A 10,874-nucleotide genomic window follows, 5' to 3' on the forward strand; every position below is an offset into this window, starting at 1 on the left:
CTACTCCTCTTACCCAGTAATGAAACTTGGAATCTTCTGTTCTGAAGGAAGGTGCTAAGAGGGGATGTTAGTTGGTAGTTCTCAGTAAGGTCATACACTTTCTTTAACAGTTTCCGATGATTCACAGTGTCGTATGCAGCTATAGATCAACAAAAGCGACTCTAATAATCTCACCACGCTCCTCTATGTGCTAGATTAGATTCAAGACTACAGCATGATTTGCCAGCATGAAAGCCTGCTTGTTGTGTGATAAACTTCGAGGGCGGCACTGATTCGGGTAAGTACCAGCCGTTCTAATATCTTGAAGGTGTGGCATAAAAGGGAGATAGGACGAATTTTTTTTTAGATCGTTTGGTTCCTTTCCAGGGTTAAGTATTGCAAGGACTCGAGACTTCCGCCACATTTTGGGGTTCACACTGCGGCGTAGGTAGACAGTCGTTTTTCCCTCTCTCCATTTGCGAGAGGAACAGGTAGGGCACGAATTATATTGGTTCAAGGTACCCTACGCCATGCACCGTAAGGTGGATTGCGGAGCATGAATGTATATGTAGATGTAGATGAACACTATCTACAGAATACGGAGTACAAGTACGCACGTAGCCCAGGCTCCTCCGCCCAGCTTGGAGCGCAGCAGCCAAGACACATCTGGAAGACCTCGATCGCCAAGAGAATTAAGTACTCAGGAGGATATTCCACGTCCCGCTGAGCTCACGCGAAGATTACTTACACGAGACAGCAGACGAACAACCAGTGGAACAAAGAGTGCTACACAGGTTGCAGGAAGCGACGAGGCAAGGCAAGAAACCCCGATAGTATACTAATATCTTGCTTCGGGACGAGAAGCGAAAACACAGAGTGCTCTACTAGGCCAATAGCGGCACTGGATAGACAAAATCCCCACAACAAATGCTAACGCAGTAAAATAATAATGATACAACATCAAGAAGAACCATGCTAAGTTAAAGAAATACCCAAATGGTTCAAATGGCTCTAAGCAAAAAATGGTTCAAATGGCTCTAAGCACTATGGGACTTAACTTATGAGGTCATGAGTCCCCTAGAACTTAGAACTACTTAAACCTAACTAACCTAAGGACAACACACACATCCATGCCCGAGGCAGGATTCGAACCTGCGACCGTAGCTGTCGCGCGATTCCACATTGTTGCGCCTAGAACTGCTAGGCCACTCAGGCCGCCAAGAAATACCCATATACCTGTAATAACGGGTCAGTTGACAAACCGCTTGGTAACAATCTATATCACACATCAACTAAACTTTCAGCATAGAGAGCAGATGCACTGCCATCAGCCGCAATATTTTTGGAACAGTAATTTATATTCCCCTAACTACACAGCTTGACAAAAAAAATGAAGCACCCAGAAGATATGAAAGAATTTTAATGTAATTTCGTACACGTACATTCCATCAGCTGCTATGTAAATGACCTGGAATTCTATGTGACAAGTAATAGGGACGTTCAGTAAGTCACGCACCACAATCTTTTTCTGATAGCCGATTGGGTTTATTCGGGATTCCAATACACCATACCATTCGTAAATCTCCTGGCTACAGAACCTTATTTTTCAGCATGATCTCTTTTCAATGCGACGGATTTATGCCACCTTATTGGAAGGGCTTGTATACCGCATTACACCAATTTAACAGTCTATAACCTCCCCCTCACTTATCGACCTTAATGACAGTGCAAAATTAAACCGCGTGTACCTAATGGAAATTTGGGAAAAGCAATCGTCACCGAAGTTAATCTGTCGGTAAAGAGGGAGGAAGGGTTACATCTAAATAAAAGGAAAACCGCAAATGAAATTGGTGGAAATTAATTTTGAAAATGGTTAAAGTTAATAAAGAAAGAAAATGTGCGGTCGTTACGTTAACAATTAACTGGCGTTAATTAGATATTTGAGATTTGGGGAAAATTACGGTCGCCAGTCATATGGACGATTACTATAATAACTGAAAAAAAGGTACGGCCAAACTTTCAGGAAACATTCCTCACACTCAAACAAAGAAAATATGTAATGTGGACATGTGTCCGGAAACGCTTACTTTCCACGTTACAGCTCATTTTATTACTTCTCTTCAAATCACATTAATCATGGAATGGAAACACACAGCAACAGAACGTACCAGCGTGACTTGAAACACTTTGTTACAGGAAATGTTCAAAATGTCCTCCGTTAGCGAGGATACATGCATCCACCCTCCGTCGCATGGAATCCATGACGCGCTGATGCAGCCCTGGAGAATGGCGTACTGTATCACAGCCGTCCACAATACTAGCACGAAGAGTCTCTACATTTGGTACCGGGGTTGCGTAGACAAGAGCTTTCAAATGCCCCCATAAATGAAAGTCAAGAGGGTTGAGGTCAGGAGAGCATGGAGGCCATGGAATTGGTCCACCTCTACCAATCCATCAGTCACCGAATCTGTTGTTGAGAAGCGTACGAACACTTCGACTGAAATGTGCAGGAGCTCCATCGTGCATGAAACACATGTTGTGTCGTACTTGTAAAGGGACATGTCCTAGCAGCACAGGTAGACTATCCCGTATGAAATCATGATAACGTGCTCCATTTAGCGTAGGTGGAAGAACACGGGACCCAATCAAGACATCACCAACAATGCCTGCCCAAACGTTCACAGAAAATATGTGTTGATGACGTGATTGCACAGTTGCAACATTACCTTCCTTCAATTGGGCCAACTGGCGGTGAATCGAGGAAGTACAGTACATACTGACGAAACTAAAATGAACTCTAACATGGAAATTAAGTGTTTCCGGACACATGTCCACATAACATATTTTCTTTATTTGTGTGTGAGGGATGTTTCCTGAAAGTTTGGCCGTACCTTTTTGTAACACCCTGTAATTAACACTAAAAGCGTGGCAACTGAAGGTTGACGCGTGTTGTGTGAAAACTGAATGTTTGTCAGAAGTAACAAACATCACTACACTCTGACTTAATTCAGCAAAAGAATTAATAAAACCGGAAAATTGAAACTTAATTTAGTGGCTGAAATTAATAGTGAACTTTGTTTCTGAAGCACCACGAAATTCAATAGAAAGGTTAGTCTTGGGGTACCTCAACAATCATTTCAAAAGCTACTTGAATCTACGCAATTTAGAAATAAGAGGTTTAACTTTGAACTTGAATTAAATGATTCTGAACAATTAACAAAGCAAAATTTAGTACGTACCAAGCTGAGCTGCAGTCACAGGTAAGTTAAAATATGGTAACAAAACTCGCACTCTTAATTTGCGCTTGTGTAATCTAAATATTGTAGCCAGCTATGAATACTTTAACTGAACTTTGAAATTAAAGCAGTGAAATTGAATGATATTACTTTAATGCTGGCGTATGAATTTCAACGACACTCGGGTTCATTCCAGAAAAGGAAGGGACCCTGCTTGGTATTGCAATCGGGACAATGAGCAACAAAGGTTCATGCTAAGTTGCTGTATTTTTGTGTTGCAACAGTTTGAAAAACTGAGGTCTGCCATACAGTTCTAAAACTTTACATGCTTTCAGTCTTGGTTTGTTGATTGAAGGTTTGAAGTCGTCGATTGAGTAGGTGGCGACAATCACTCAATGTCGGCCGTAGCTGTTGCAGAAGCTGGATGTTGGCGCGCCTTCTTCTCGACACAGTCACCAGGCGAAACGGGTTCTTGATGTGTGCCTGCTGCCAAACCACGGAAGCGCGGCAACTCACGGAAGCGTCACTCAACACACCTGCTCCATCGCCCTACTACAGCCAGACTCCGCTCTGCCCGCGCTCCATGCGGCAGAGTTAACACTACTAAAGCTCCTAAACACTTTTGTTCTCCACGCGACCTATCGATGTAATCGTTCGATAGTATAGTTTCCCCTAGGCAAGACCCTGCGTAAAAATACAAGTAGTATTTACAAAACAAACCAATTATACATCGACATAAATGAATATATATATATAGAGTTCTGGAACCTTGCGAGGTGCCGGGGCAAGCAGTGTATTTAACACTAAATTCTTCTAGAAGCTACATATGTACATGATGCGCTAAGCCCCCCCTATTCTAACTCCGACTTTTGCTGTTGCACAAGGATTAAAAAAATACGCGAACTGACTCTAATCAACCCTGCCAGTGGAGTAGAAGAGAGTTTGGCACCTGCAATAATTTAATTTGATAAATAAGTTAAATAAACGTAGGTCTCATTAACATAGTGAGGAATGATAGGGTTGCTCTACCGATTAACAGAATGAAAGTTCTGTCCAAAATAACAATATGATTTATTAAGACTAAATACAAAATAATAAACAAAAACACATGAAATATTTACAATACATCAAATTGGCTCAAATTGGATACTCAAACAAACGCTGTGAATGTGAAGTTGTCCCTAAACTAGATTGTGAGGATTATGACGAAGTGGTATGTGCAGCCAATTCCTTGCAACTCAAATCTTAGAGAAAACACATAGCCAACCCACCATTAATTGCTGCTACCCAAGACAGAACAAAGTTAGAAAAAAGACGAACAGGCGCGCTCTGCTGAGCTCTGATTATCACCTAGGAAAATCCATATCTGCCGGTGCTGCAGACATACATTACCAAACTGTCTTCTTGACTGCCAGGACACGATCTGGCGTACCAGAGCTGTTGGCTGGTTGCTTCGACGTCCTCGACCAAAAGGCCAGAGCCGACTACCCACAAGAGCACCCGTACAAAACCGAACACAGAACATTCCCGCCCCCACGACAGTGGCCGTGGTTAAACGTTCCAATCAGCAACTCGAAAACTGGCGGAAAATTCCACTCCATTGCCGGAACGCTACCATTCCACCAATGGAGATTCTTGGCGCCAATTTCTGCGCCGATCTTGCTACGTCACGGAGCTATGCCCTGAGCAAGCCAATCACAGTTACTATTTTGCAGTAAGCGCGGGAATTTTCCCGCCACAGCTGCCTGGGTACACAAGTCATTCCCACGCCTCGCTGGTAGCCCGCCAGAAAGTGTTTTCGCTAAGTTTCTGCGAAGTAACGGAACCTCTAGCCCAGCCGCTACTTCAGGCCCTGCGGGCGTGCCTTTTGACAATGTCGGCGTCTGGAAAGCATTCACTCGACTCCCTCACACCTGTCGGCTTACCCTTTCAAAGTCAAACAGAGCCCGCCTGTCACTGGACCACCCGGGTGACGAGAGACGCTGCGTGGGAAGTCCGCGTGTGAAGGAATAGCAACTTTCCACCGCATGCAATTAGAGAGGAGAATCGTAAGATAGAAATATGAGAGGGGGCTCATGCCACCTCTCATAGCCCCTACGCCATTTTAGATTGTAATTGGTGAGCGTTTGGCTCACTTAGGAGCAAGGTAGTGAGTCAATCGCCCAAGAACAATCTCGCAAACTGGCTGCACATGCCGCACTCTATAAAGAAAATCACTGCAACTGAAAAATGCAGCTCATAGAGGGAGGATTATTTATGATGTATCCAACTTCACCTTCTTAATATGGAACACTAACACTCCCATCACACATCCATACCCAGGGAGCCCCTTCCAAACACCGATTCACACAGACATTCACTCTCTAAATATGGCCCGGACATGTGAGCCAAATATGGAGCAATTTATCCTTTACAATCAGAGTTGGAGTGCTCTGCAATTAAATGCCCAAGATGTCACAACAATTTTAATCATTAAACTAACCTGAACTCACTCACACATGATACTATTTAAGTTAACAATCTCTTTGTGAGCTTTCAGAATCTAATTACAACCTCCGATTCATTCTGTCTCCCTGTAGCAAGAATAACCTTTACAAAATGTTCCCTGAACTGATGGTCCATTCACAATGATAGTGGTGGTATCTGCTTCAGTTTATGGGGACTTCAGGCACACTGATTGCATACACACAACAATAAATACAAGATACAAAAAAAACATGGTGTGGAGAACAATACAGTAATTTGTAATAAGAATTACAGTGTAAAACAAACACATACAAGGTATCACATACATTACAAAAACAACACTAGAGAAAGAAATTTAAGAAAAAAAAACAAGGTTCATGGGACATTAAGTTGTGCATGCACATTGCACACTGTTCACGGCTGTGCTGAGAATGAGGCACTAAATCACATTGTTAGAAATGTTCGAAGCACTTCACAAATTCATTAGTTTCTCTGAAGGGGTTGGTATGTCGAGTCATATGCATTGATGCACGTGGTTCCATGTCTTGAGCATTGGAGGGGGGCTTTTGGGATGGTGCCACAGTACTGACATCACATAGGGCTAAACGTCGGGTGTTGTTGCTACGTTGTTGCAACAGCAATAGGGAGTGCTGGAGCGTCTGCAGTACGCTGTTGAGATTGTAGTCAGTCCCACGCATATGATCACGGCAGTACGGTAGGAAGACACAGTGATAGGCTCTCCTCACGTCGATTAATTGTCTCTGAGGTCTACTTGTTGGGATACATCACTAGCCTAGGTCTCTTCTCTCGCTGGACAGTACTTTACGTTTCCCAATATTGCAGTTCGACGAGGGATGATGGCACGTGGAGTGACTCCACAAGTGTGTGAGGTCATCCATACAGGATCGAACTAGGAGCGACGATTGCTAAAACTGCTCTCTAATAGAGAGGAGAAGTTAGAAATGAGACCATACATTTGTTAGTGTGGCACGATACTGCTTTGTGTATGCAGATCGGCCAATGCTAGTGAGTTGTAAAAACCCAAACAGGTGAGTATATAGCGTCCCTTTCTGTCCTGAGGCACATGAGACGCCGGTTATGACACCATATGTGATCTTCTTCGTGTACTCACGACAACGTGGTCTGCTGCAGGGAATCCCTCCAAATGGCTGCCGCGTCCGGAGAGCTAGCTGGCTGTCGCGTGTGGGTCGCATGTCAGTGTCAACGGCCAGCCTCACTTTCACTTGTGGCCCGGCGAGGGCTGTCTGCCGCCTAATCCCTCAGGTATACGGCCCGGTGACTGTCAGCTTGTAGGACCGGATGCTCTCGCGCCCTTCACGTCAGGTGGCGCGCTGACGCTCTCTTCTGCAGGTAGCCGATGACCTCCTGTTTTTGCTCCGGCTGGCCTCTGCATTGCCACGATCCCCGTCATCTGCACAATTCTTACAAAAATCTTATGCCTCACTTATCCCCATGACCTTCTATGTTATAATAAATTTACATAACGATACATTGATGGTCTGTCATTTCAGACACTCTAATTTTAATTTTATAGTTATTTATCTGTAGCTATCTTGGTGTATCTAATCTAGACATGGAAATAATTTATTTTGATATTTGTGTAGAGACCGATCTCAGTATTGTACATGGTGTGTGATAACTGATGCTATGTAATGGATGAACAACTAAATGTGCGGGCCTGCACTAATATTACTATTAATTATATAGATCGACAGTAGACATGCTCAAGAATTAACTACCATTTGCCAACGATCTACATTCTATGTCTTTTAATTAAATTATGTTGTTATGCAGGTCTAAGTTTTATTGTGCTATAAAGAACATGCAACTATGCTACTCTCGCTCGCCCATCGTCCCTCCATCTTGGGTCTGTGGTTTGGTGACCTGAAAAATAGCATCTCAACAGGCGCGCTCTGCTGAACACTAGTGATAGAAAACCGCCACACTATTAAGGATCTAGTTATTGTAAAATCCTAAAGTTTAATTTATCCTAGTATATGGTACTCTCTCTATAATTATTTTTTTTTCTTTTTACCTTATACAACACTCTTACATAATTCCTGTTCCGCTGAGATGTCTCGCTGCACGCCGCTATTAACGACAGTGATGTGCGTGCCGTACGACATGGCCTCCGAGTTCTCACTACGCCTCACTGAAACTCCAGAGACTGGGTTAGCCATGGCTATACACGACAATAAATTTATAGTTGCAACTTCCTTCTCTATGTGATGCGGTTTTCGCGATCAAAGCACACCTTTCCAGAGGCAATGTAATATGACCAAGCCAGGACTGGTTCCTGTTGAGGATTCCGTCACCCAACACACGCCAGCTACAGAGTATGTCACGAATCTCCAAGTATAATTCCTTGGTTATTCATCTGTGACAGTCATGAGCAGCACGCTAAATCCCCAACCAGCACATTGGCATGGTAGGCTTTATGCCCGCATTTCTATCGTCTAGGGCACCATTGGAGTCAAACGCTCACAGGTTCACCCCGACTTGCAAGACAACGATGCTGGCGCAGCTCTGCAGAAACTATACTGCCCATATTCATCCTCGAAACCACGCAATATACCACAATCTTGCAGTGCACTGACGCGTATCTGCAAGCATTGGTATGAACGTCTCACGAACTGGTTGTGGCCGCTATGGAGCGTATCACGACTTCTCAGAACGCTTCTAAGAGCACGTTCTTGTATGCGCCCGTTTGTGCGACATCTCGTCACTCATCTTTACCCTTTAACATGGACAACAGATAGGAAAGGACACAAACATTGCTCATGGAAAGATAGTGCCTCTTATCTCAACGACAGAGAAGATCCCGAACATAGACAAAAAGTTAACAGCAGTAAATTCTTATGCGAGAAAACGCAGCGTGTTAATATTTTAACAATCTTAATCTATTAATGCAACGATTATTGTTCCCCGAAGAAAGGTTCATATCTTTGCCTATTCTACTATGTACATCACTTAAACTACTATTATTCCACGAACTTCTTTGTGTGAGAGATGTGGTGGAATCCTATGGACTAGCGCCAATCCCTTGTTAGACTCCCCCTCTTCTGACGTGCATTAGGATTTGCTGGTCTAATTTCAGTCTCCTGGTTCTCCTGTTGTCCTTGATTTCGCTCTCTCCAATTACGGTCGCTTTGCCGTTCGTTATTCCTCCTGTCCCAGATTCCTTGTCTGGATTGACCCTGTTCCCTGACGTTCTGGTTTCCGTGTCTCTGGTTTCCATAACCTTGAATAGCGTAACCTTGATTTCCGTAACCCTGGTTTCCTAACTGACGAGTGCGATTTTGCGATCTGTTGTCGTCTTCCCTTGCTGGCCCGTGGTATTTGTTATTTTGCGCCTTCTTCCTGTCCTTTGCGTCTTGTTTATCGAAGACTACTTCGAGTTCGCGCAATAGACTCTTGAATGCTTCTATGTCAGATCCACACTTCCCGACAAGTGTCTGTTGATACCTAACAGGCAATTTGGAAAAGCAAAATTTAATGATTTCTCCGTTGCTATATGGACTATCTAAAAACTGATTCTTCTTGAGTAAATCATCAAAAAATTTGGTTGCGTTCCTATGCCCGGACACTTCCAGTTCAGGACAAAATATTTTTTCTTCCTTAATCCTGTCTTGCGTTTCCTTTGACCAGTAGGTCCGCAGGAATGCACCAACAAATTCCTGATAAGTCCGACACGTCGCTGCCACACCCCGCATCTTTTCCGCGGCTTGGCCTTCGATGTGTCCACACATGAATTCTAATTTTGGCCATGATGACGGTAATGAATTTGTAAACTGCGTCACCCAGCTCTTCGGATGCACCGACCCTCCATTATCTTTGAACTTCTGGAATTTTAGTATCGACAGGAAGTGATTGTGATCAAAATCCTGACCGATCCTCGCACTTCTGTTGTCACTCGTTTCCGGTACTTGCACGTCTGCTGAGTGTCCCGATCTATCTTGCTGATAACTGTGATTTGCTGCCTCTGTATTACAGTAGACGTGGCATTCAGCATTCACTCTTCTAAGTGGGCTGCAATTATTGGAGCTATTACTCTCTGTTTCTGCGTGTGCATTGTTAGTTCCGCACTCTGTCACTGGGCTAGAGCACGGCGGGCTTTTCCTCGGTGACACAATTCTGCGTACTCCATCATTGGTATCCGAACGCGCAGTGCTCGTGTGCCCGTTTCGCTCTAGTTTTGCTATCCGACTCTCTACTTCTTTCATTCGTTTCGTGATGTTCGTAATCACAATATTACCTTGATTCTTTAAGACTGCTAGGGATTTTGAGTGGGCTTGTGTCGCACGTCGCAAGCGCCCTGCGAGTTGAGAAGTTGCTTTTGCGATTTTCATTGCCCCTGTTGCTGCCGTTTTGGCTAGGCCTGCTACTTTTTGTGCTACCATTGACATTTGTTTTGCTTCTCCACATTCTTTCTTTATTGTTAGTAATTCCCCACGAATTGCTCCTATATGCGAAATTATAGTCTGAGTGTCTTTCTTACGCTGTTCGTCCCCTTCTTCCTTCTCCTTCTTACGTTGTTCGTCAGCCTCTTCTTTCATTGATCGTAGGAAGCTCAGTATTGGTTTAATGTCATCTTTTTGATCCTCGTCACACATGGGCGATGTAACTCTGGACACCTGGGCGCTAGAGCTCTGACGTGACCAAGTTGGCCTCTGTCTGCTCTCGTTCGTTTGACTATAAACTTCTGCTACCGTCTCGATCTGAGTGCCTGTCTCTGTTTCATCCTCTAGCTCACTACCATAATCACGGCCGCGACGTTGCTCTAAGATCGCGTCCAAATCACCTTCCTCATCAATGAACCTGCCGTCCTGTCCTGCTAAAAATGTACCCATCTCATCTCCGAACCTATCCCCGTCAGTAAATTGCCCCTTATCCATTATGTATCCTCTTTTGTTTTAGCTTCGCTGGATAATAGTCGTGCCTTACTTCTCGTGATCATTCATGAAAAACTAATTTGTCTACGATGCGCAATAAAAATAATCTACTCCATATATTTTTCCACATAGACATAAAATTTCAACAACGCTGTAATTACATGCACGATTTGTTGTGGTACAGAAACTGCACACAAACATGACAAAATGTGATGTGGTGCGGACACCACATCAAAGAAACACATAAGACAATGAACAAACAAACAAATATATACGCTGA

The sequence above is a fragment of the Schistocerca cancellata genome, chromosome 8 (genome assembly GCF_023864275.1).
Source record: "Schistocerca cancellata isolate TAMUIC-IGC-003103 chromosome 8, iqSchCanc2.1, whole genome shotgun sequence".
Classification (NCBI taxonomy): Eukaryota; Metazoa; Arthropoda; class Insecta; order Orthoptera; family Acrididae; genus Schistocerca; species Schistocerca cancellata.